The sequence below is a fragment of the Macrobrachium nipponense genome, chromosome 1, assembly GCF_015104395.2.
Source record: "Macrobrachium nipponense isolate FS-2020 chromosome 1, ASM1510439v2, whole genome shotgun sequence".
Lineage (NCBI taxonomy): Eukaryota > Metazoa > Arthropoda > Malacostraca > Decapoda > Palaemonidae > Macrobrachium > Macrobrachium nipponense.
The window spans coordinates 83662909-83690828 of NC_087200.1; the positions used below are offsets into that span (position 1 = coordinate 83662909).

The window sequence follows — 27920 nt, forward strand, 5'->3', positions numbered from 1 at the left end:
ACAAACACATTCAAATATATATATATAACATATATGCATGTATCTATCTATCTATCTATCTATCTATATATATATATATATATATATATATATATATATATATATATATATATATATATAAATATATATAAATAAAGATAAATGCCACGAAGGAAAAATAAACGAAGGAGGTCTGCAAGATCTTTCGACTTTAAAAGTCCTTTACTGAGCAGATACTCAGTAAAGGACTTTTAAAGTCGAAAGATCTTGCAGACCTCCTTCGTTTATTTTTCCTTCGTGGCATTTATCTTTATTTATGGATTTATCACGTTCCTAACTTTCGTGATTCAGTTATACATATATATATATATATATATATATATATATATATATATATATATATATATATATATATATATATGAGGTTGTAGTCCATAGGGGACAAGAAAAGCTGAAATTCCTTTTAGCTCAACAGTTTCGGCCTCCACTGGCCTTCTCCACCCACACAGCAACCTACTGTAGTCGAATAACCACGAAAAGCCTATTCCCTAACTATGTCAACAAAGGTTTCACATAAATATGTTCGCATCTATCAGTGGAAAAATATCTTTTTTATGTTTGTTTGTGTATGTGTGTGTGTGTGTGTGTGTGTGCATATTTACCCATCAACAAGCCACTATATGCAAAATAACACGACTACTTTATCCCTTTGGCAACGGAAGCGGTCCTCAACATTAATGTTATAATGTTGGCCGATGTCAATGTTTGGTAGAGTTCTAGATTTCCATCAGGCGCGAGTACTTAAAGGGGGTTTGCCACTGAGCAAAGGAGGATGCGCACACACCCAGCAAGGAAAAAGTGTCTGAGCCTTCGTGATCATTTCCCTTTGTAACGTCTATAAAATGAACCTGCACTGTCATTTCCTCGTGAAAGACTTATAAAATGAAGTCTACAAACTGAGGAAATTAAGCATATCTCATTACTGTTCCATATTCTAGCGGTTGCAACGGTGGTAAGAGAACCTGTATGAGAATTTTCCTTTGAAAACGACTCAAATTTAGGGGAATGTCGACCATTCCACAGATATTATTGCAATTATTATCATTAATTATCATTATCATAATTAGATTCCCGATGCGAAGCGTATTAAGTCTTCGCCCAATAACCAGATAGTTTCTATTTCTGCTAGTCGAGTCCAGTTGAACATTAACAGAAAAAACAGCGAGTAAACCTTTTTTCTAGAAAAATAAATTGATTTACTACTTCTATACCCTTCCTGCAACGAAGTTATGACTCTCCCGTTTTCGTAAACGAAATTAAAAATTGAACTTTACCTTCATACTTTGTAATATTTTCATAATACTATGCCGTCAGTGGAATATTACACAATGATACCTAAAAATATATATAAGCATAATAATTCTCATTCATATTTTTCGTGAAATAGACAGAATTTTTTTTTTTATAACTGAAGATCGATTGACGTGTTCATTTGAGTTATAAGCTACACCACCCTTTACTCTTCCAACCACAGGCTGTCATTCAGAAGTAAATCATAAGAATCACAGAAACGTCACATCTTTATTTCAAGACTTCACATCCCAGCGAACCTCAGTGTGCCACGGACCTTCACGTCTTATGGAAAAACTTTCCTATCTCGCGAAAAACTGACCCTGAAGTTTTGAAATAAGGATGCTATCCCTAGCATACCACGAAAGCTTAAAAACTTAATAAGCTGACAAACTATGAAGTGGAATTTGATGTTATTAATAAGTCATTTAGTAACAACAACATATTGCAAGCGACAGTTAGTATCGTCTCTCTATCGCATTGTTGCTTAGGGATTGTTATCTATAGAAAGGCCTATTCTCACATTAGTTTTCTTTAACAGATTTCACATTTAAAACCACGTCAAAGGCCTTATTTGACTTTGTAACAATTATACATAAAGTTCTGTACATCAGAAAGCAAATTTGCATAAATTTCATTTTATTTTGGCATTGCCACTTGGTAAAATATATTATACGTACAAAAACCCACTGCACTGATAAACAAAAAGTACATACCAATAAAAAAATTTTAAAAAACTTATTAGCTCATGGCTTTCAAAAATTCCATTTATATTTCATTCAAAGCCGGTAAAATATAATCAAAGATATATATATATATATGATATATATATATATATATATATATATATATATATATATATATATATATATATATATATATATATAATAGTCTTAGGATAGCTGTGGAACAGTATACTTTTAAACCAATATCGCTCGGTGGACACAACTCTGAAACCCCAACAAATCTGATACTAAAAATAATTCATAGACGTTATTTATGATGCCGTTTCTCAAAAACTGTATAAATTCTTTTTACCTTTTTATTTGAGGGCGAGCAATAAGGATGCATTTTAGTCCATCAATTGATTTAGGAAATTTTTTATTCATCTACTTACTGCCAAAAAGTTCACTTGATGTTCATGCTTTGCCATTTTCATTCTGACTTTGAAGAGTTGGTCAGAGCTACTAAAATAGCAAATTCAGTGATGTTGTCAGTAATATGATGATTATATAAAGACAATAATAATACCTTTATTTATATATTTATATATACGAGCAACAGAAGTTGCAATAACAATAACCATATTGTGGGAGTAGACCATCTTTTAAACAAGTCTTGTTGAAAAGGATTGCTGCATCAGACCCATTAATTTTGTATAGAGTCTTATCTATTTTCCTTATTAAGGATATCTCATTGTTGCTGAAACTGGCAAGCAACGTGCCAAAGGAGATTGTCAAATCCGGTGTAGTCATATTGAAATATATTTATTACTGCTATTACTACTACAAGTTTCTCCCTCTCTCTCTCTCTCTCTCTCTCTCTCTCTCTCTCTCTCTCTCTCTCTCTGACGTTTCGCCCAGATCTGCCAGGGCATGGTCACAGCGATGATTGCTGGAGGACTGAATCTTGGTGGTTGTTGTTTGTTGTTTGATTAAGCTGACCTTGTGTCAGCACGGGCTCTTGCTCACAGAGCAGCCCGTAAAAATCTTGGTGGTGAGTCCTTCTCTTTATATCGTGGTCGTGCGGGCGCTTACGGATGCTCCTGCAGGACCCGGAGGATGCTTGACTTTTCACTGGCTGGCGGACAGGAGTCGGAAATGCTCGAGGCGCGTTGACCTTCTCGGGTGTGTTGCGTCACCTGTAGCCGGGTTTTCATTGGCTGCGACCGTGGTGACGTAACTCCAACCATATTGGAAATAGGCATGATGCATCCTACTGTGAAACATGTAAACCGTCAAAATGCTAGTTTTGGTTGAGAACTTTACTATGGCAAAATTTCGTCAACTTTTCAGTAATTTCCCCAAAACAGTTAATCATTCTCAGTTCACCTAAGAGATATAACGCAATTTTCATAAACCTATGTTCAAAAGGCCTTGAAATATCCTGCTCATATACACGCAGATGTACCATATGACAGATGTAATTACAATACTGATAATGATACAATAATCATACTCACATTCAACCTACAAAATCTTCCTGGCTTTCAAATCAGATTTACGTCAACTTACCTGTAAAAGAGAATAATAAAATTATTAAACGTCAAAATATAAAAACAACGCTTGACGACAGTGTGCACAACCATATGTGAATCTAAAATCCATGCATTCAAATATTATGTTGAATGTATATTTGAATGGATCGTTCTTTAACCCAAAGCATATACTAGTGTTTTCCAAAAAGAAATCTTATGGTTTTATAGCTGTAGCCCCAGACAACGAACCTGAAGGTTTAATTATCGTACCCCACTGGAACTTCAAGACTTCGCCGAGGCCATAAAAAAACGTGCACAGAACAGTGAGTCCACGTGTGATAAAAGTGAAGAAGAGCAAATACGAAGAAAGAAGCAAAACCGAATTAAATCTCTAATAATACTGACAACATATAAAGCTCTATATCAGTAATAACAGCAATGAATGCATAAACGAAAAGTTCTTGTAAGGCTATAATATTTCTCTTATTACCTTTCATTATTCAAAATCAAAACTAAACAGATTTCGAAGGTGTCCATTCACAATTCTTTTATTAATCAGCCATATATTACTTAAACTAGTAGCGACAAAGATCAACACTTTAATACATTTCGAAAGGAGTATTTTGAAACGTTTCTTTGTTGGTGTAAACAACAACAACAGCAATATTCTAAGGTGTCCAAAATAATAAAAAAAATGTTGCGAGTCCGTGTATAATTTTTAAAAATTATACGCGGACTCGCAACATTTTTTATTATTGTGGACCCCTTAGAATATTATATATACTCTCGCGATATAGTTTTTCCCAAACAACAGCAACAATATTGCAGAAATACCTAAAAATAATTGTCAAATAAGTGTATAGATATCTGAATTAAAATAAGGAATAACCTCTTTTATATACAAGCATTTTTTTTTTTTTTTTGCTGACACTCGTTTTGTTTTTCATGAAACTGATGTTTTTGGTTAAAAATGTGACAGTCCCAGGCACTATAAATTTCTCAACTTTTTAAATATAAATATCTGTAATGAATTACACACAAAGTTGTGGATTTTACCTATTCAATAATAATAATAATCCAAAATATTATACTTTTTCATGTATTCGTCGCCTTTCCAGTAAGATGGCCCAAGCTTTACTGACTAACAACAAATGAGTAGGATATTATTATTAAACATCTCATCCATAATTAGCTGATTTGTATCACTCGAGTTTCTCTGCTTCATGGTGTGCGTGTATGTGTTTGCACAAGTAAGTGTGTATGTGTGTAAACTAAAAAAAAAAAAAAAAAAAAAAAAAAAAAAAAAAAAAAAAAAAAAAAACTCACACGTCCTGGAATGGGCGTTACTGAACGGTTTACTGCCATACAGGTGTGCGAATATTGTGTAATTTGAATGCTGTAGAATAGAAAACTGTTCTTCAGTGACAATGGAGATATAATTTAAAAATCTAAAAATCTCTCTCTCTCTCTCTCTCTCTCTCTCTCTCTCTCTCTCTCTCTCTTTCAGGCGTGCGTCGATAACCACTGTTGTTAACGACACTTTACAAAAATAAATTAATCAATATTTCTCTATCAGTTTTTGATAACATTCTTATTGGATAATTATCAGAAATGTGTGGGGAAATGTGTAACTTTAGACGATAACACTGGCTATGAAGTAGTATAAGTTTTTTAAAAGTTTCTTGAGATTTTTGCTATCTGGGTGGCACTTTTGATAACACTAGGTAGTCTACAACTGATGATAAGTTTAGGTTTACTGTAAAAGCTTTAATCTTACGATCTCATTGCCTTCCTCTCTTGTGTATACAGCGACTTAATCCGAATGATTTTCCAAAAGCACCGTGATTGTTTAAATATTATGTATATCAAAGAGCATAAACGGAAAGAACGACTGAATGTGACTGTCCTATAGCCGTCTCTTTGTGCATATTTATAAAACAGGGCAGACGTAATGACCTTACCTAACCACACTTTCAAAGTGAAGAAGAGAAGAGGAATAAAGTGACAGGCATCCTTTGGAAAATGGTAAGAATGTTACAAAAGTAATAGAAAAAGTCTATTAATGTGTTCATGAACAACAGCTGCACTTCGTATTACAGAAAAGGTAGTTATCGGTCCATGTTCAAAATCTGAATGTTTAAAACTTCAATACAAAGCCACTTCCTTCTCTCAATAATTACTATTTATGATCATTATTGTTGGTATAATGCTTGTATATATATATATATATATATATATATATATATATATATATATAATATATATATATAGATGTATGTGTGTGTATGTATGTATGTATGTATGTAGTATGTATGTATATGTATGATATATATATATATATATATATATATATATATATATATATATATATATATATATATATATATATATATATATATATATATATATATATATATATATATATATTACGATACCAGGAGGATGTGATGGTGATCAGGCAAGACACATGACGTAAAGTCTGATAGGAGAAGAACCTTGTCGGTTTCGACATGGAAGCGGGTGCATGGATCAAGTGTTTTTAATTTAAAAAAAATTGAGTTAAGAGTTTGTAATTAAAAGCAACATGCTGTATGTGACATACATGGTCCTAAAGAAAGTTTATCACAAAATAGGTAAAGATGCAATTTTTAGGTCGATAATGCGAGATATAGTTATGAATGAGGCAGTGATCGCTGTATTTTTCAATTATCGGAAGCCACCCATTCATTGACAAACCATTTCATTATAAATGTGTATATATATAAAAATATGTGTGTAGTGCATAGAATATATATATAATTAGGATATATATATATATATATATATATATATTATAAATTATATATAATAATAATATATAATTAATTATATCACATTTATAATAAACTGTTTCCTCAATGAAGGGTGGCTTCCGAGAATAGAAAGAACAGTGATCACTGCCTCATTCACAACTATATCACGCATTATCGACCTAAAAATTGCACCTCTATCTATCCCGTGATAAGCTTCCTTTGGACCATGTATGTCACACACAGCATCTTCCTTTCACTTACAAACTTCTAACTTAAATCTTTCATAAAACAAAAACATATGATACAAGCAACCCTTCGTTGACTGAACCCACAAAGTTCTTCCCCTGTCAAACTTTCTATCATCTGTCTTGCCTGGTCTTTGAAAATCCTACCATATGTCCTCCGGTATATTCAGCAATGTCAGACCCATATCATTCTTTATACAAAATAACAGTTACTACTTCTCTCCCCAATCCCTTTGGAACCTTTCCTTCGACAAGACAATTTTCCATTGTTTGCTCGTCTGCCACATTGCTTACGTGTGCGTTTGTCTTGTAAATGTATCTGTTTTACAATCCTGTTACCAGTCTTCTAATAGATGTCTATATTTTGTTTCTTATGATGTTCATCATTTTGGCTATAGGTTTGGAATTATAAACTAAGGCAAAAAATGGAAACCTACTCTCCCCAATGTTATATATACCTACTGTATATGTGTATTTATATATATATATATATATATATATATATATTATATATATATATACACACACATACATAAATGGATGTATATACACATATATATATTTAACTGATTATTAGCAATCACACTGCAATAATAAACATTAACACCAACCCACTTCATAATAACACACTTGCATGAGCAAAAAATAGACAGAAGTTTCAAGATTCTGCCTCCTCAAATTTCCCACTGACGTCCTCAAAATAACGGTGCATATCTGAATCTGTTCATCAGAGGAAGAGAGGGATTAATTTGCCTACTCCTTAAAGAGGATTTGGGAGCCGTCCTAACAGCCTGACGTGGATTTACAATTCACCTCAGAGCTCACATGAATTATGGAAACCTATTAGGGAAACAAACGGTTAATTGCATAACATCTAAATGGGAATGAATTCCTCTAGTTGTTTCAACTCTGCTAAGCAAACAATTTTAAGGATTTAAATTCTCTCTCTCTCTCTCTCTCTCTCTCTCTCTCTCTCTCTCTCTCTCTCTCTCTGCATACAGCATGAGTATTCATATGTTCCAGATGTTACAACTCTGACTCTGACTGAAACAAGAGTGTCAGAGACTACAATGCAAAGTTGAACGCAAGAAGGTCAACCTGTCTAACAAAACTGTAATACCATTCAATCCCACACGGGAATTTTCTATCTTCTTCAGTGTTTCCATTAACTAGTTTCTTATGAGAAGCCTTGTCCCGTCTCGGTCTTTACACCAAAAAAAAAAAAAAATTTTTAAACAGCAATGATCTCAAAAATTTAATTACCCTTCAGTAATTTACCTAAATAACACATTAATGGGGTTACGCTATACTCGCTACAGAAATTGTGGTCAAAACCAAGATAAACAATTAACGTTATGAAATACTTTGTAAATTATGATCTCACTTACTTTTGGTACCTATGAAGTAAATCGAAAAAAAAAAATCCTATGAATCTGCTAATCAGGAAACCCTACTCCAACACCCCATTGAGATGTTTCCGTGCTAACTATGAGAGAGAGAGAGAGAGAGAGAGAGAGAGAGAGAGAGAGAGAGAGAGAGAGAGAGAGAGAGAGAGAGAGAGAGAGAGAGAGAGAGAGAATTTAAATAAAAACGAGAATACACACACAAGAGGCAAGAGAGCTTTAACCACAGGTTTATCATGTTTACTCTAAAAATAAAGTAACACTACATTCATTTTCAAAATTTACGATGATGACCTGAGCAGAATCGAATATCTGGCAGTCGTTGACTGAAGTGAGTCACAAATAATCTACAGATACAGTGCCTTTGTGGAAGAAACGAACGCACGTAAGACTATCTTGAAGTGCTTTTGCCGCATGTAGCATTTTATGAATTTTTATCACAGCAATGTGATTCATTTACATGCATTAAGCTACAAATATCCTTTAATTTTTCCTATGACTAACAGGTGTGGAAACAATACAAGGGAGAGCTGGGCCACGGGATCTTTAGATTTCAGCCTAACGTTCGGGTTGCAAACCAGGTACTGCTCAGGTTAGCAGTTTCATTAGGCCTAACGTCGAGTTCAGCCCCATAGAATCAAACTCCAACAATTTCATTGTTCGGTGGATGACCAAATATGACTTCTTCAAGCTATTGTTGGCTCTCTTCATGTCCCTTGTAGAGCTTTATTGTCACCATAAAAAAACTATTTAAAGCTTCCATAGATATCCAAGGTTTCCTCAATTTTATTTATATACGTCCTGCTTACTGCCTTCTCTCTATCTCAATTATTACGAAATATTCGCTCCCAAATCATTACGAGAATCTACTGCTTCCATTCTCTCACTGTCCATAAACATTCACTGCTTTATCTTCTTGGTTCACAATTACTCTCTTACCAGCGCTCTTTCCGAAATTTCTTTTCAACTCTCTCCTTTTGCAAGCACGCTCAAATTGTTTCACTAATCTCTGCAATTTCTCCTCAATATCGTCAATCTGTCCTGCATAGTCTGCAAACTTCAAAACTTCCATGCTTTATCCACTACCCATCTTCTTATCACTTCATCCACTACCCATCTTCTTATCACTTCATCCACTACCCATCTTATCACACAACTTAGCGTCTAATGTTCTTGCCAGACTTCTCACATCACTCCATCCACAAAGATATTAAAAGACATTATGCACCATTATCTCACCCGTATTTTTATACCATACCAGTCACTTTTGTAATAATAATAAAACAAAACTCTACGTTGAGAAGCTTTGTACTTTGCTTTCTAGAGTTTTCGGAAAAATTAGTTTGCTGTCATTTTTACCAGTATAGCTTTGTCACAATCACTATAATCATCATCATCCCTTTCATGCTTCATACAAGTGGCATACATGGCTTGGAGAAAGTTTAAGACAAATCTGATGGAGGCAATTTGGGAAACTGAGGATGTAAAGAATAAAGGGTCAATTGATAAGTGATAAAAACATTTTACGGTGGAAGTGTAGCGTAACTTAGAGAGTTTTGTAATGTATACATATTCTGTGCAAAAGACCCATAAAAGTCTAAAGTTTAATGTTGATTAGAAAATATAACAACGCACAACACTCCTCAACTTCTTGAAAACTTTCGTCAGAGATGATGGAATGAGTACAAGGAACTACATATATATTTATATATATATAAATCATATATATATATATATATATATATATATATATATATATATATATATATATATATATATATATATATATATATTATACAGTGCCTTTGCAATCATTCCATCATCTCTGAAGAAAGCCTCCAAAAAGTTGAGCAGTGTTGTAATCTTTACCAATACACCTTAAACGATCGACTTTTGTGGGTCTTTTCATCCTCAATAATAAAATGCTACAAATAATTATAGCATCGTAATTAGCCCGACTCTACCGTGATTGCATTAAAAGTTCTTGAGATCCTCTTTAACCTTTAGAGAGAGAGAGAGAGAGAGAGAGAGAAGAGAGAGAGAGAGAGAGAGAGAGAGAGAGAGAGAGGGTAATACAAAAACGATCTCAGATCCGCGAGGGATCAATTTTCCCTCTCGTCGAATAAAACGAGATAATAGAGGGATGTGAAGAAAAAAACGACACGTTGAATGATGGGAGTCTTAAGTATTTCCCATCTTCCCTTCTCTCTACCCCTTTTCCCATTTATCCATTCCCTCGATGTTCCCCTCTGGCGATTCTTCTTCCGAATTTTCTTCCGTCGCTTTTCATTCTATTTTCCCTGAAAATTTCCATATTTCTTTAATGGAAGTCTTTTGTTGTCTTCGCCACTTCTTTTTGGTTAGTATTCTCTCCTCCTTAGGCAAAAAGACTTCATAAACTTCAACTGTCCACTTGTCATTAGTTTCATTTTGTTTCGCTCTCTCTCTCTCTCTCTCTTTATATATATATTATATATATATATATATATGTATGTGTGTGTATATAATATATATGTATATATATATACATATATATATAAATATATATATATATATATAGATATATATGTATATATATATAAAGGACCGGAGTAACAGAACGGATAACGGTGCTAGAATTAGCATTCAAAATGAGGCAATGATCAAGATGGATAAATACAATAGAAAAAACAATGATTACGTATATATTTATGTATATAATACATATATACACTGTTATGTCTGTATATATGGCTACATACGTAGTACATATAGTATATGCATGTAAACATGCAGTGTAATATAAAAAATATACATATATATACGTGTATATATCCATATATACATACAGTATGTATATACATGTATAGATAAAAGTATTTACAAAATTTTCATGTATATTATACTTATTCGTCATGATCATTGTAGCACCGTTTCCTGTTCTGTTACCGTTGTTATTTTTCCTCAGATTCTTTGCCACTTGCACAAACAAACACAATACTCTCTCTCTCTCTCTCATAATCGTTTCATTTCGAATATTAATTCTGGCAGCACTCCCTCTTTCATCTGTGACCTTGACCGTCTTCTCGAACAAATGTCAAGCGATAAGAGTGACAACAGCACACGGGGTTAGTTGGGAAGCGAGCCAAGATTTTTAATGTATTTGCGAGAGGAGTTATTTCTTGACGCCTCGGTGCGCGACCTTACTGTGAGTTATGACCTCAGACACTAAGGCGTTCGAGTCTGTTTTTTTTTCTATTTATTTCTTTTCCAAGCAAAGGACTCTTATATTTCTCATTAAATTATGGCCGTGGATATTACAGGTAGTAATGACTCTACCATTGATGGTGTCATTCATTCTCAGCTACTTTTGTTCTTGCGTGACAAGATACTTCAAGGTCATTACTTGATTCTGGTGTCCTTGGAAATGATCTAGAATCAATAGTCACATGCTACAAGGCGTTTACCACTTACAAATCGGTCTCAGTTTTTTTTACAAATCTTGTCAACTCCAATTTTCTTAAGCATTATTCGAATTAATGTTAATTCCTCGAGAAACTAAAATAATTAAATTCATCCTCTCTGGGTACGTGGCACAACAGTGCTTTATAAACAGCCGGGTAACACTGACCACGGCCAGTCCATCTATAATGGCGTACATCTGGATAAATGAAATATATATATATATATATATATATATATATATATATATAGTATATATATATCTATATATAAACTGTCATCATACAAGCGTGATTTTTTTGTTTTACATATATACACTCATACAAGCGTGACTTTTTTATTTTACATATATTAAACCCAAAATATTGTTTAATCACTCGCATCCAAGGCCAGTTATAATAGCCAAATACATCTAGGTAGGTTTGGCCCGGTTGGACGCAAGTACCAATAAAAATTCCCTTTGGATGTACGTTATTCCCAAGGTACCGCGAATCTAATATCAAATATTTGTTGCTCAATATTTTAATACATCCACACAAATGTGTGTGTATATATATATATATATATATATATATATATATATATATGTATATATATATATATATATTTGTATACACATATATGCACATGTGTATACATGTATATGCGTGTATATATATATATATATATATATCATATATATATACTATATACATACTACATTTACAAGGAAACAAGGAAAAGTTTAAAACATATGAGAAAAAGAACATTATATAACAACGAAATACTAATGCATCCAGATCTAGTCTTGAGACTTGTTAGCGGGGATAATGAAAGACAACTGGCATTGAGAAAAGTTACATATTTGATTAAATAAAAATCTATTTTCCTTCATCGCAATGCATCTTCTAATACATTCAAAGGTGAGGTGGAAAGAGTTGGGAAAACAAGAAACAATTACCGCCGCTAAACCAACACACACACACACACACACACAAACACAAAGAGATCAGTTACCTAAAACATAATGCTAATTTGGTCGTAATCCGACAAGCATTTATATATATATATATATATATATATATATATATATTTGTATACACATATATGCACAGGTGTATACATGTATATTGCGTGTATATATATATATATATATATATATATATATATATATATATATATATATATACTATATACATACTACATTACAAGGAAACAAGGAAAAGTTTAAAACATATGAGAAAAAGAACATTATATAACAACGAAATACTAATGCATCCAGATCTAGTCTTGAGACTTGTTAGCGGGGATAATGAAAGACAACTGGCATTGAGAAAAGTTACATATTTGATTAAATAAAAATCTATTTTCCTTCATCGCAATGCATCTTCTAATACATTCAAAGGTGAGGTGGAAAGAGTTGGGAAAACAAGAAACAATTACCGCCGCTAAACCAACACACACACACACACACACACACAAACACAAAGAGATCAGTTACCTAAAACATAATGCTAATTTGGTCGTAATCCGACAAGCATTTTTATCACGTCTGTCTCTTGAATGTAAAAATGTACTTGGCCACTCACATTAGTATTATGACTCTCCATACGTTAGATTCCCTGTTGAAAGGCTTCAGGGATTAACCTCCAAAGGCAAATATACTACGTTTCATAAAAGCATGGTCAAACTTTATCTCGTTATTTATTCCCTTTCAGTCTGATTAGCACTCAACAGATGGAACAGACACTCGTTCAATAAAAGACAACTTTAAATAAAAAAAAAACATCCTAGCTAACAAGTTACGCATTCCAAGTATTCCTAATTGGAATACTTCAAATACGTGCCTCGAGAGCTATGGAGCATTTTATTTTTCAATTAAAGTTGTGTTACATGCAACATTACCTCATTCTGTTCTATCTTGATCAGCAAATGTTTTTAATGTACATACACTGACACTCCCTGTATATATATACATATGCATTTATATATATATATATATATATATATATATATAAAATATATATATATACACACACACACATTATGTTGTTTTAGTCTTCCTTGTCACGAGGTTGTAGTTCACAGGAGAAAAGAAAAGCTGAAATTCCTTTTAGCTCAACAGTATTTCGGCCCTCGCTGGCATTTATCGTGAGCTGTTTATATATATATATATATATATATATATATATATATATATATATATATATACATAAATATGTATATATATATATATATGTGTGTGTGTGTGTGTAGGTTAGTATGTATGTATGTATGTATGTATGTATGTAGTATAATAGATAACATATACATATATATTTATTTAGAATTTAAAATATATTATAGATATTATATATATTATTATATTATATATAATAGAACATACATATATATATATATATATAACATAATATACATAAATGTATTGCTACTTCCACCCTAATTATTCTGTGGCTGTTGCTTGGTTTTTATATATAGTTTCTTCTTTCGCTAGTTAATCAATGGGCAGTTAAAGGTTTTGCTTACGCCTTCTGCGCACGTTGCTTCTTTAATTGGTATTCAGCTGGGCATTATGAAGGTAGAGCAAATGATTCCCTTGAAAAATTCCATCCCTGAAAACAACTTATTACTTCCTGGCTATCATACTGACAGTACTTATTCTAATGTCCTTCGGAGAGAATGGAAGTGGTAATGGCAGTTTTATTCTAATCATATTTCATTTGAGTTCCATTACCAGTATCGATAAATTGGAAGCTACAGGTTCTCAGGATTGTTTACTGTTCTTTTATTTTCTGTAGAAGGTTGATGAGGTTGCCGTTCTTGTTGCAGCTGCCCAACACGTTTTCTTTGTAGTTGTTGTCTAAGGAATTTCCTTCGAGATTATAAATGACACGGATCAATGTCCTTAAGACCAGAATAAGTATTCAATTTCCTTCGGTACAATTGTCGTTGGAATGAGTTGGATGTTTGAATTCAGACCACTTTCAATAATCAATTTTGAATTTATTTACTTGCTTGCCTGCACTGATGAAAACAGCATAGAGCATACCAGAAGGTTATAATTATCAGAGTGGGCCCGAAGTGAAACAAAGAAAATCAAAATAATAGCTACATTCTCTACACTATAAAGCTTATCAAGACATGAAGTGTGTGTGTGTCATCTTGTAAGTCTTACTTTTCTGTTATAAAGCTTGTATAGTCGAAACCCGTTTCCTTTCTCGACCTCAAAATAATTAAAATCCGTACAATATCAATATTGCCTTGCTTGGCGAACAATCTTTAAAAATTAAGACTACACAGTTTTGGTGGTGGCCAACAAATAGGAATATCGAAGCCTCATTTCCATACAGGCAAAAATGGGACTGTAGCAACGGTTTCCTATCATCATATTGAATCCCTACCTAGACTGAAGTTAATCTCGCGCTTTTCTAATATAGCCAACTCTCTGCTGTAACAATGCCAACCTCCTTTTAGCTTTTCAAGGTCTTAAGCCTTCCGCTGAATGCTAAGCAGGCTGACTTTGGAGGACATCCAGCCATTTATTATAAATTTGTCAAAAACAAATTCGGTCTGATAAAAAGTCTGAGAATCTCAAGAGATACATCATCCTGCTTCAATGACTTTTTCTTTTACATTTTATTCCAAAAAGTGACGTTTACAATACACATTACTCTACCATTACAATATTACACTTGAATTCTCCTGTAACAATGTTCCTCAAATTGTTTCCACATACATCACTTAATTATTTCTTCAATAAATTGGTGCTCCTTCTGCTACAACTAGGTATTCTAAGTACGGAGGTTTATGTCCCCGAGTTCCACATGAATATTCGATAATATCAAGATGATTTCTTTCCTAACTACGAATGAAATTAGTTTCGATACTAAAAGTGTCAGGAAGCAAGTGTCGCAACTGACAAGTCTCAGAGAGTTTTATAAAAGGAGTGCGCCAGACAAATGATCTAAAAACATGTGCAAGACCTGTTACTCTTTTCAATTTACAAGCGATGTAAAAGAAATATCATTAGACTTTCCTCACAGCAGGCATCTTCTCAATTAATGTGAAATATACGAAGGTGCAAAACAGCAATACAGTGTTACTCTTCATCATTGCCAATAAGACGTTTATCTAGAAAGAATGTGCTGTCAACAAGACTGACATTAGTTCAGATATTCTAACTTGTAGCAAGCTTCAGATTCACTACTAAAATGAGAGCACGAACATGGGAATCATCTCTCAAACTTATTTGGTATGATGCTCAAATGAACAGAAGACAGCTTCCAGTTTATTCGTTGTCCGAGATTGACAAACAAACGTACCAAACAGAACGAAGGAAAACCGACTGTATGAACTTGGGAACATGAAGGTCATACTTCTAATAAATATATGCACTGCCAGAAGTAGCTGTTTATGTTCAAACATACATGTCGGAATACCGAACAAGGTCTAAAATAAAAGTCTCTCTCTCTCTCTCTCTCTCTCTCTCTCTCTCTCTCTCTCTCTCTCTCTCTCTCTCGTGTCGACCACCGGTCAGCCAAGAGCAGGTTTTATCTTCCCGAATAATCCAGCTGGACAGGTTTTATTGAATGGCTCTGACGGCCTTCCAAGGCGGAACTTCACTGCTCCTTTATTCAAAAGCAACCAAGGGAAATCTGTCATATAAATTAATAAAGAGATCATCATATATAATACTTACTCAATTACGAGCACAATAAAAACAGGTGAACCGGATCTTATCTTACACGCGTAAACCTTTTATATATCTAATGTACACAGCTATAAATACCTACAGAGATATATATAATCTTAAATATAGAAGCAAACTCTCTCTCTACTCGTGTGTGCGTGCAAGTGTGAATGTGAGTGTATGTGCATGTACACACACATATATATACATATATATATACATTATATATAAATATATTTATATATACAAATATACATACTATATTACAGGCTATATCATTCACCATACTACTTTTCCACTTTTCGTCCCCAATCGTCGGCTACTAAGCATTTCAGGGACCGCGAGTCATCGTTTTTCTCAAATATCTTTCAAAATAATTATTTGATCGAAATGGTACTTTTAACACAGTGTACAATACACCTCGCCCTAATTTTTGGTAACATAGCCCATTGTCAAATGGTATCAGTCACGGCGTTTACTCTTAACTTACAAGGTGTTGCCAAGCATTGCCAACCTATGCTTTTGAACGTGCTTTACTCCCATCCCGTCCTCCCTACCTCCCTACCCTCACCCTCGTCATCCCTCCCTCACCCTCCTCCTATCCCTCCCTCACCCTTCCCCTCCTATCCCTCAACAACCCACTTTCCTGGCCTTCCCGTCCCACCCTCCCCCAACCCTTTCCTGCCTATTATATTATAATATAATATCAAGTGAACCTGAATGTAATAAATATGTTGGTTTTTAATAATTGTTATTGTATTTTCTTAAATTATATAAATGGGAGTAGGCTTAAGAGCGTATGACGTATGGACCGTCATCCTGTTCACCAAGGCCTCTTCACTTCCCTTAAATCCCCCAAAATAGGTGGAGCTTTGTCTACTTCCTTAATCCCAGCAGATGAATTGCCGTAAAGGAGAAAAAAAAGAAAATGGGTATAATTTGGAGGAAACTAGTATCATAATATCATTGTATATCTGTATTTCTCTTTTCATATCACACTGCCATTTCGTTTCTACTACTCTAACACCAGTTAAAACGATGTAATTCTTGTACCGTACTGATTCTAGTGAATGAGTTGAGTTTCTTGCCTCTTGAATTATAGCTATTACTTATCATTAATGTAAGCGTTACCTATTACCCTTTTTTCAGACATTTAACATACAGGGATTTCATTCGTTCTTTTTTATAAAGAAGGTATCCAGTTTTCGCCTCATTCATAATCAGTTAAGTAATCAATTTTTGTTATGTCTTTTACAGGCTTGTATCTATTTTGCAGCATCGTAAACTAATAATTGAAGAGTCGCTCGATTTTTATTCCTTGACGGCAACAGACCAAAAATTCTGGTGATATATATTTATCAACAGATTTCATCACTTATATAATTTGAATGTACTTGTTGCGTATGAATTTGAATGATAGGAATTAGCAAGTCTACTTTAGTTCGCAAATGCATCTTAAAAAAAACGGAGATGTTTACTTAATTATTACCCCGTGACAATCAGGTAACCAAAATTAAATCACACAGTTTTAACCGAAAACTCAGTATAAAATTAACACTATTATTTAGAGTGATAAAGGAATTATGAAATCGGTCTCTCTCTCTATCTTTCGCGTGTATTAAGTATTATCTATCATATGTGGAAAAGAGACGAAAACAATTCAGAATATCACAGGAACTTTATTCACAGTCTTCGTCACTATCAAGAGACGAATTATCTTCGTTATCACTGTCGATGTTGATAATTACGGGATCTAAGGTTTGTGGATGTTATCCGCGGAGTATTCATCCTCGAAGGCTCTGGACCGTCTCACTTTTCTATTGAGATTGATCCTTAATCTATTGTTAGCTTTCTCCATTTTTATATGGTTTGGAGTCGCATTGCAAATGCATTTCTGCAACGACGCGGACAAAGTAACCTGGCGGCCATGACAGCGCTGAAAAATCCGTCTTCATCAATGCTCCTCCCTTCCTCCTCCTATTCATATGTACAAAATAGAGCGGACACAATTACAACTTTCTGGCTGGACCATTGCATCACATCTCCATAACTTCGTGATTCTATTATGACCTGCAATATTCGCTACGATCTTGCAATGGGCTACGATCACATCCCATTACAGGTGGCATTCAGTACCTCATCCCTCCCTACCGTGAACCCCCTAACTGACCGCCCACCAGCGGTAAACTGGGATTTTAAAAAACCAACAGAAAACCAGATACTTTAGGGCGACCACGGAAACCAGGTTGCGGTCATAGTTCAACCGGCAGACGCCTTACTTTGTATTAACACAGATTGTAGAAATGACCACCACAGGACGTTTCTGAATTAATTCTATTCGAACATAATAACCGCTATACTTGCTTCGAGCAGGGTTGCCTTTAGATTTCGTCAAGGTAATTCTCGTAATATACCTGGATGGAATGACTTGGTTAAAAACCTGTATACATACTCACGAGAAATGTTTTTACTGTGGAGGCAAAATGGTAGCCCCAGGGAAGGACACTGCATTGCTAATGAGACAGGCGAGAGCGCAGTTCAAACTTGCTCTTAAACACTGCAGATTAAATGAAAAACAACTAAGAGCCGATGCAATGTCTAGAAACTTAGGATTCGGTGATTATCCTCGTCTTTGGAAAGATATCCGGTCCTTAAATCCCAAAACTAAAAAGCTATCACAGAGAGTAGGGGAAGCAGTCGGAGACGAGGCTATCACAAGTATGTGGGGCGATCACTTCAACAATATCCCTAATTGCATAAACGATCAAGATTCCCGAAGGGATGTAGATAACCTCCTTACTGACAACATTCAATTTCATTTTGCAGATCGTATTACGCCATTTAACATTAGCGATTGCATAAACGATCAAGACTCCCGAAGGGATGGAGAAAACCTCCTTACTGACAACATTCAATTTCATTTTGCAGATCGTATTACGCCATTCAACATTAGCGATGCCATAAACAGCCTACCTAATAATAAATCACCCGGATGTGATGGTCTTCCCGCAGAGGCTTTCAAATTCTGCCATCCGATAATTTACATTCTGCTAGCTGCTCTATTTAATGCATGCATAATTCACCAGTTTCTTCCAGACTCCCTACTCTTAGTTCACTTGATACCATTACTATTCAAAAACAAGCTAAAGGATGCAGCCAACTACCGCCCGATTGCAATCACAACGATCGCGTCGAAGATACTTGAGTCGGTTCTTCTAGTGAGACTTCTCCCCTTTCTACACACCACTGACAACCATTCGGATTTAAAGCAAACCACTCAACCGACACCTGCATCTACATACTAAAAGAATTGATGAACTATTACCTATCATCAGCCTCTCCTGTTTTCCTTTGTTTTGTGGACGTGAGAAAAGCATTTGACAGAGTAAACTACCTGAAACTGCATAAAAGAGGCACACCTCTATATTTAATTGGCATTTTATAATGCTGGTTCTCCACAAAGCAATTCTGTGTCAAATGGAGTAACGTAATTATAGTACACCTTCGGCTCCCTAAACGGGCTTCGGCAAAGGGGGCATTCTCTCCCGATACATGTATATTACGTACACAGATGCCTTGAATGTCAAACTGAAATCACTCCCAATCGGATGCACTGTCAATGAAACAACTATAAACAACCTCTGTTACCCCGACGATATGGTTCTTATTTCCCCATCAGTGCAAGGTCTCCAACGACTCATCGACACTTGCCGCCAATATGCAGAGGAATTTGTTATCCTATACAACCAAACCAAGACCCAGTGCATGTCGGTGCTCCCGATATCACTTAAGCATATTGCAGAGCCACAAATTTTCCTCGGAAACCATCGGCTGGAATTCGTGCACGAATTTCCGTATTTAGGTCATATTATCACGGACGACCTAAAGGTACGACAGACATTGAACTGAGGCGTCGTAAACTATGTGCAACTGGCAACATGATTGCAAGGAGGTTTGCCTCCTGTCACCGAGACGTGAAACTGCTGCTCTCCCGCTCGTATTGCTACAGTATTTGTGGGTGTTCTCTCTGGACGAACCATACCCGAGAGACCATGAGACGTATAATGACATTTTGAGACGCCTCACTAACACTCCTCGTTACCACTCCGCCACACAGATGTTCATAGAAAACCGCCTGGACAACTTAAAAATCATTGTAAGGCGACCAATGTCCAGTCTGGTAACCCAAGTGGGAAACAGCAGCAATTCGCTCATACAAAGCATCCTAAGGAGTGAAGCAAGAAGATCTAAATTGTGGGAAAGATGGGAAAATGAGGCCTTTGTTCCCTAAAGGACTTAATCTCTGTATTGGCAAGGTGTCACCTGCCGAATCTGTCATTAATATTAAATAGATTGCTGATATTTTACTTTTTCATTATTACTGCGAATACTATCAAGTTAAAGTTTTTCTACATTCAATTTTCGTATTTGGCCCTCTGAACCTGACTACTGTAACCACCTAAGGTTACGTTATATAATCTGTGCACTAACTATTATAACACTCAATGCATTTTTTTCTCTCCAATATTATTATCCAGTATTGTGATTACTATCTTTTATACTACCTCAGCTATTGTGTGGATAATGTCGTTTATTCATCTTTTATCATGTTTGCTCATGTATCTAGATTGTGTATGTCACTGTCTGTATTTTGTATATTCCCCGTATATGGCCTTGAGCTGAAATAAGGATATTGTTAATTATTATTATTATTATTATTATTATATTATTATTATTATTATTATTATTACGCAGTGAATACATAAAGTGCGAGTGCTGCACGCCGAGTATACTATAAACGTAATACATTGGGAAAAATTAACCATTATGATGATCATTATGTCAAACCTCCCCATCCTCTTCATTATGAACCCTCCAATTATCTGCAGGTATTGAAAAATATCATGGAAAACGGTATTTTATTCCATTTTGTAAGTTACACAGAGGTATTGTGGTGGGGGGGGGGGGTTGAGAAAAACTGCGATAAAGTAAGAGTGAGAGAAAGGGAGGGAGGGAGGGAAGGGAATGGGGGTAGCAGACGTAGCAGACGATCGAATCTGTAAATGAGACCTGCTGATTCTTAAGACTTTGCCTTCAGAGGTCAAGAGTAAACACCTTAACTAACACCATTTGACAATGAACTTATGTTGCCAAAAATTAGGACGAGGTGTGTTGTACACTGTATTAAAGTACCATTTCGATCAAATAATTAGTTTGAAAGATATTTGAGAAAAACGATGACTCGCGGTCCCTGAAATATTGCATAGTAGTTTTCTGAGATGTTGCCAGACCCTCACAACTCATCTCCATCCTGGCCACAACGCACTCTAGTTAGTTCACAACCAGGCACAAAATTCTCCATTCAATACAACTCAGATACAATGGGTCTTAAGAACGTCTCCATGCCGCTTTATTCTTGCTTGGATTTGAGCCCAGGTTATCTTGGTTAATGAAGCAAGTGTCTTTTAAGCCTAGACCATTAGGCCCACATATATATAATTATTTGTGGTTATGACAAATATTACATACTTATCTGACGAAAAAAGTAACCAGTGGATTTTAATATACATATAAATATATCTGATACTGCTTATCCTTCAAAGAAGGTGCTGATCTCACCATTTATAAGATTTGTCGCTGATTCTATAGTTTTGAAAATGCAGTTCTATCACTTCACCCTTCAAGAGCTAAAACGAGAGTATTCACAAGGAAAACAAGCATTCTGTGAGTAATGTTAAAGTAAACATTACTCCTACTCCTATCTCCGACTGGTGAAATACAGAGTAAGACAACGTGACAATTCTTGCAAAAGTAAATATCTACCACACTTTTCTCCTGACAAGAAGAGTTTGTGAACCACAAATGCCCATGATGGCAACTATACTAGGATAATTTGCGTGATAGATGTGAAGCTATTATCTCTTGCAGTTTAAACGGAAAGTCAGTCTCAAGTGATAAGCATATTCTAAAGAATTTGTAGCCATACTTTCCCCTATGTAAAGGCTTTTCATACTAGAGCAAGTGACATGCATGCTGACACGCAGAAGAACAAGCAGCTAGACCAGTGGTTCTCAAACTAGGGGTAATGAAGCCGTTTCTGGGGAGCAACGAGGCAGTCAAAAGGTAATAGTTCTTTGGAGTAAAATTCAGTAAATTTATAATAATAATTAATTTATTAATTAATAATGCAGAAGTAAATAGATTCTATTTACTTCTGCATTTAGTATTCCAATATTTTTCTTTAGAGGCAAGCGACATGCATTGCTTGACACGCAGAAAAGAAAATGCAGTCTAGACATAAAAAGGTTCTCTTAATAACTTAGGTGATAATGATATGCCTGATTTTCTGGGGAGTCAACGAGGCAGTTCAAATGTAATAGTTCTTTTATGGTTATGAATAAAATCAGTAAATATAAATACCCATTATATTATATATTATTATTTTATAATAAGCAGATATTATTAATGAAGTAAATAGATTCTATTTACTTCTGCATTTAGTATTCCAATATTTTTCTTTCCTTTATATTACAACTTCACATAACTGAAGAAGAATGGAGTAGGGGTAATGGTGATTTATCACACCACTGGTGGGAGTAACAAGACCAAAACTTTGAGAACTACCGAGTTAGACGATCTCCCATCACGCGCATCTAGGCCTGATAATGTACTCTTGAGCCAAGTTTGACTGAAATCCCTTAAACTGTGTAGGAAGACTCTATGATGACACATATGTACATGATGGTCTACTTCTGTGCAAAGTTTGACTGAAATTATTCAATCATGTAGGAGGGGTTAAAGACAAGGTAAAACAAACAGACGGGCTCACTTCATGCACATCTACAGATGAACCAATTTTGAAATCCCTTCATCGTGTAGGAGGAGCGTGACGACAAAGTGAATGTCAAATCTGCACTCAAATAAGGAAACAGATGGAAAGACAGACAGACGGACAAACAGATGAAGTAACTGTATTAAACCCCCTCCCCCACCCATACACATACCTCCGTGGGTTTCCGAAAGAAGAGCATGTGTAATGTGTTCACAGGAAGTAACAAATTTTAATAAGAACAATTTTTTTCCAATGAGAGTAACGTATCATATTACTTCCATCACAGAAATGAAAACTGTGCCTCGACGACAATTCTCCTCCGTTCTTAGTCATCTTTTACGAGAGCCTTCCCCGAACACCATTAGTAGATTACTAAAAATATTCGAATGTCGACACATCCCGCCATTTGGCCTTTATCATGGGACTCAGTAGGGTGAGCGGATATGACTTTATAACTTGATACTATTACGTGATCAATAAATGTCACCTTATTTATCGGTTATTGTAGACCGGGGTCAGCGAAACAACCGTTATTGACGTCGGAATGATGCCTAGAGAAGTTGAGCAATATGAATGGAATTGAACATCGAATTTAGGCCAAAGGCCCAGCACTGGGACCTTTGAGATCACTCAGCGCTGGAAAGGAAACTGAGAGTAAGTCGGTATGAAAGGTATAACAGGGGAAAACCTCGTTGTTACACTACGAAATCATTGTTATGGGGCGGTGAATGGCATGACAGAAGAGAGCGAATATAAACGGAAGTACAGTAAACGTAGAGCAATATGAGAGACATATTTTTGACAGACATAAAGGTGGGGGTCCAATGGGCGGTGGGCGGGAGGGAGGGGTTGAATTTCTATTCAACGTAGTTTAAGCCCCTCCATACTTGAAGCAGCCTCGATTCCTCTCGGAATAAATGTTGGCAGGACGACAGACAAGTAACAGCAATAACATACTGGATGCCGCGTTACTAAATAAAGTTCATCGTCTTTCGCCAGATGCACAGACACACATAAACAAGCCTGGCCTGGGGTCCTCGTGCTCGCTGTTTATGTGAAAACATATGGGCCTCACATGTTGTTCGTCTTGAAGTGAAGGAAAAACAACACTCCGTGACTTCATGCTGTCTACTGTACACCTCATACGGTGTACTCACTTTTCCTGTTGTTCATCTATGACGCAAGAAAACTGATGGCGATGAAAGGATAACACAACACTTACAATCCCACACTGGTCACACTACTAAATTAAAGTGCGAACGTTTTTAGGTTAACAAAATAAGAAGGATTATCTCGAAATCTTTGTAACTACATATTAAGTACAAACTATGCATTTGTGTTGTTCTTACCGAGTGTTCATTCAAAATGAAACTTTTCAACTGCTTAATTTCAAAACAATGCAAAAAGGAAAAAATCACGGCATATGGGTTAGCTTCTGACTTTTTTATTATCAGTTAATGCCTCCAAGCTGAGAAATTTACATAAACAGCTTACTATGTCATTTCTAAATCGTCTCAAACTAATTTGTAGTATCATTGCACAAAACTTGTTTACGATATAAAGTCATTATTATGAAATTGTTAACAACAAGCGATCCACCAAATAAGTACATTTCCTAAGAAACTACAACTAAAGGCACAGAAGGACATCTCAACATTTCTCGACTGGGGATCTAATTTGGGCTTCTGAATATTTCATAACGACGCGCTATGTGCTACGTCTTGCGCTCAAAAAGTCCACTGTCTGTAGCATAAGGAATATTTCATGACTATAGCGAGTGAAAAATAAGAATTTGTTTTATAACCCATATCTATTCTTCCAATAACAGTACATTATGAGAAAAGTAACTAAGGGAATCCGTTAACATTAACATCATAATGCGAGCCACTTAGAAAAGAATTACTCCATTCCAGCGTTATACCCAAAGATACGAAAGTCTCCCATACCTCGTAGCTGGAAGGGCATCAAAATAATACTTTCCCATGACGAGCTCATGAAAATATACACAAAACATAAGTGACAACAGTTGAAGTACGCTTTCAGGTCTAACTGAAGTGGCGGTCAAAATGGTAGAAAATAACCGATTCCCGAGGTCAGGATTTAGACCAAATATGCGTAGCTGAGATGGGCATGCGTCTGTACTCGGTCTGGAATCACCAGTGATGTACAGTATTACACAAAATGATGGAACTAACTTGATGCTGGAATTCGATTGCCCCTTGACTTTCAAGCAGACCCGGAAAGAATGCAATTAAAAAATGGGCATTAGATATAAGAAGGCTTTAATTAAACAACACAAGGAGCCTTTTTTTATATAGCCAAAGGCAATTGAAATAAAGACTTGGCGTCGTCTAATTGACCAAAACTTCATCAAGCTTTTTTTACGTCTAAAATATTTTCAGAAAGCAAGAGTTGCTATAAAATGGCGTAGTAACATGATCACAGTTGTTGCACTGCCATGTTATAGCAATCAGTCAGTCGATCCTCTCTGATGACTGAATAACTGGATAACAAGGCCTTTTCCGATGGCAATTTGCATAACACCCTGGAATTCAAGAGGTTCCAGGAAAAAATAAAAACCATCATTGGAAAGGCAACATATGGTTGTAAATGAACTGGAATTCCAAATAGTTTGTGGGAACTTCTAAAACTGATATCCAAGCAGTGACGATAGATTTCTGAATACTGTGCATGATGTAATTGAAAAAAAAAAAGCATATCTGGATGAAGAGTTTTGAATTTGTAGAATATGTCAAAAACCGAAAACAAAGACAATCCTCGATAATTCTGATATGAAAGACAACAGGAAAAATGCAAAGTTCGTGTATACTTCCCCTGTGAGAGAAAATCAACCAAAACATGAGAAAGAAAAAGCATTTCATATTTTTACAAGAAAAGTTAATGAAAAAAAGAACACGAAAATGGACCGCACTAACCACATAACACAGTCTCTGCCGGCTCTTTGAAAATCGATATCCTTACAAAATTATATGACGAAAGATTTCCGAGACCCAGAAATTATGCGAGAATGCAGTGACCCTCTCAGGCGGTCCATCACCTGCCTCTTCTCTTCGAGTTACATGTCCATATACCACCAGATATCTACACCGTTCCTGTCCAAACGGCATTTCTCTGTTTCAGCAATAAAAAGCAGATAAAAAACTGGGTAATCTATAAGGATAAAAGCCATGAAGGGCCATACCACTCTGAATTACGATGGCTTTATGATTTTTATCGCAAGGGATAAAATATTAAAACCAACACTGCGTTTCGAATTAATCGAGAGAGAGAGAGGAGAGAGAGAGAGAGAGAGAGAGAGAGAAGAGTATGACTGTAACAAGTAATCAACAGACAACTTCCATGTTTCCACGTTGTATCATGCCCTTACAAACCAATTTTCTTGAGAAAACCAACATTTTTTGTGGGGGCAAAGATACAAAGTCGACGAAATCCGGTGTGCCAAAAGTAGCAGCGAGGAAGGCTTGTTAGGGTGCAACTATACACCACCCCACTCGAAATTAGACCCTCTTCCACACACTCTGCTCGCCTTCCCTAACACCATTTACGCCCACTGGCTCATTTGTGGTGGCATGAAGATGACATCATGTCACGTTGTATTGAGTGACAAGTTTCTCCTTGAATTAAGCTAATTGTGTCTATATACACATTAAGAGAAACATAAATATTAAACAAATGTAAATCTCCATGACTAAGATATGACGAGAGAGAGAGAGAGAGAGAGAGAGAGAGAGAGAGAGAGAGAGAGAGAGAGAGAGAACTAAACCCTCTGACAAATATCCTTCACTGCAACTGTTAATTATTCGCCATTTTGATTCCCCCATATAGGCTTCAGTATTCATAAGATTTTAAGTGAATATAATTGGTAATCAATCAAAAAGTACACAGTATTAATAAAAATACCACTTTAATATAAATGTGCGAAATTCGTGAAGATTTTTATTTATAATATTGCTGTCCTAAATACGGGAATCGACTCGGAATTTTTTCGTAGAAAAGCGAAACGTTATAAGCGAATGGGATTTACCGGAACAAACCCAAATCGTTCCGGCTTGATTGGTATTCGAACTGGGACCTCTCGGCGTTGAGGCGAACGCTTCGACAGGCTGTCAGCCTTTACCTCATAACAGATGGCGGCTTTCAAGTGTTGCTTTTCAATTTTAGCACCAGCATTTTATGAATGAGATTCTTAGTCCAAGGTTATTCCCGTGCCACTATATAATATGTAGCAAGGTAAAAGTATACCTGTTGTCACAAACACGGCCGCATTACAAATGCATCTACATACCATGTGTAAAAACACACAGGAAAGGTAGCATTAATAGTTAAATGAAACAAAAAATCGTAAAGTACAGACTTCCCTACACTAGTTTATCTGGGAGCGCATGATGTTGAGACTTCAAACTGCGTCACTTCAGACGATTAGGAGGCCAGCCCACACAAACTCAATATTTGCATGAAATCTCCCGCAAATATTCATCCTGAATATCTATTAATCGGTCATGAGACTTACAGATGCAGACAGAATTTGGATGGGACGTTGCAGGTTGGTTTACTCAAGTTCTTTGGCTCTTACTTCTTCACTCGTTGATGGGTAAGGAAGAGAGACCGTGCGACTTTTACAATCATATCATCTGACGATGAATAAAAAAAAAAATATTGTCAAAAACTCCCCATTGCGCATATTTATATATGTCTTGAATTACAAATAAGTAAAAGAAAAAAAAGAAAGATATCTAACTAAAAGAATACAGCCTTTGTCTTCATTTTCCGTCGGCGAGGGTATGCTGGCTAGAAAAATGAAATAAAAGTGAAAGACAGGCCACTTTTCTCTCTCTCTCTCGCGAGAGAGAGAGAGAGAGAGAGGAGATGATGCAGAGAGATGAGAGAGGAGAGACCAGAGAGGAAGTAGGGCAACCTGTGGAAAAATGATTGATGATCGCTGACGTGATACCAGCGATAAAAAAAAAAAAAAAAACGCCTATTTATCAGGT

General features: G+C 35.5%; 1 protein-coding gene and 1 long non-coding RNA gene across 3 annotated transcripts in view; both read right to left on the reverse strand.

Annotated features, from left to right (window-relative positions):
* The window catches only part of LOC135219418 (cGMP-dependent 3',5'-cyclic phosphodiesterase-like), a 690625-nt gene that overhangs the window by 590572 nt on the left and 72133 nt on the right, over positions 1–27920 (reverse strand). The gene's annotated exons all lie outside the window — the stretch shown is intronic.
* LOC135220222 (uncharacterized) overlaps positions 2830–27920 on the reverse strand; it is a 53629-nt gene continuing 28538 nt past the window's right edge. The window contains exons 2-3 of the long non-coding RNA XR_010315614.1: positions 3512–3563; positions 2830–3267 (exon numbers count right to left, since the gene is read on the reverse strand). This is a non-coding gene — a long non-coding RNA (uncharacterized LOC135220222). The remainder of the gene's footprint in view (positions 3268–3511; positions 3564–27920) is intronic.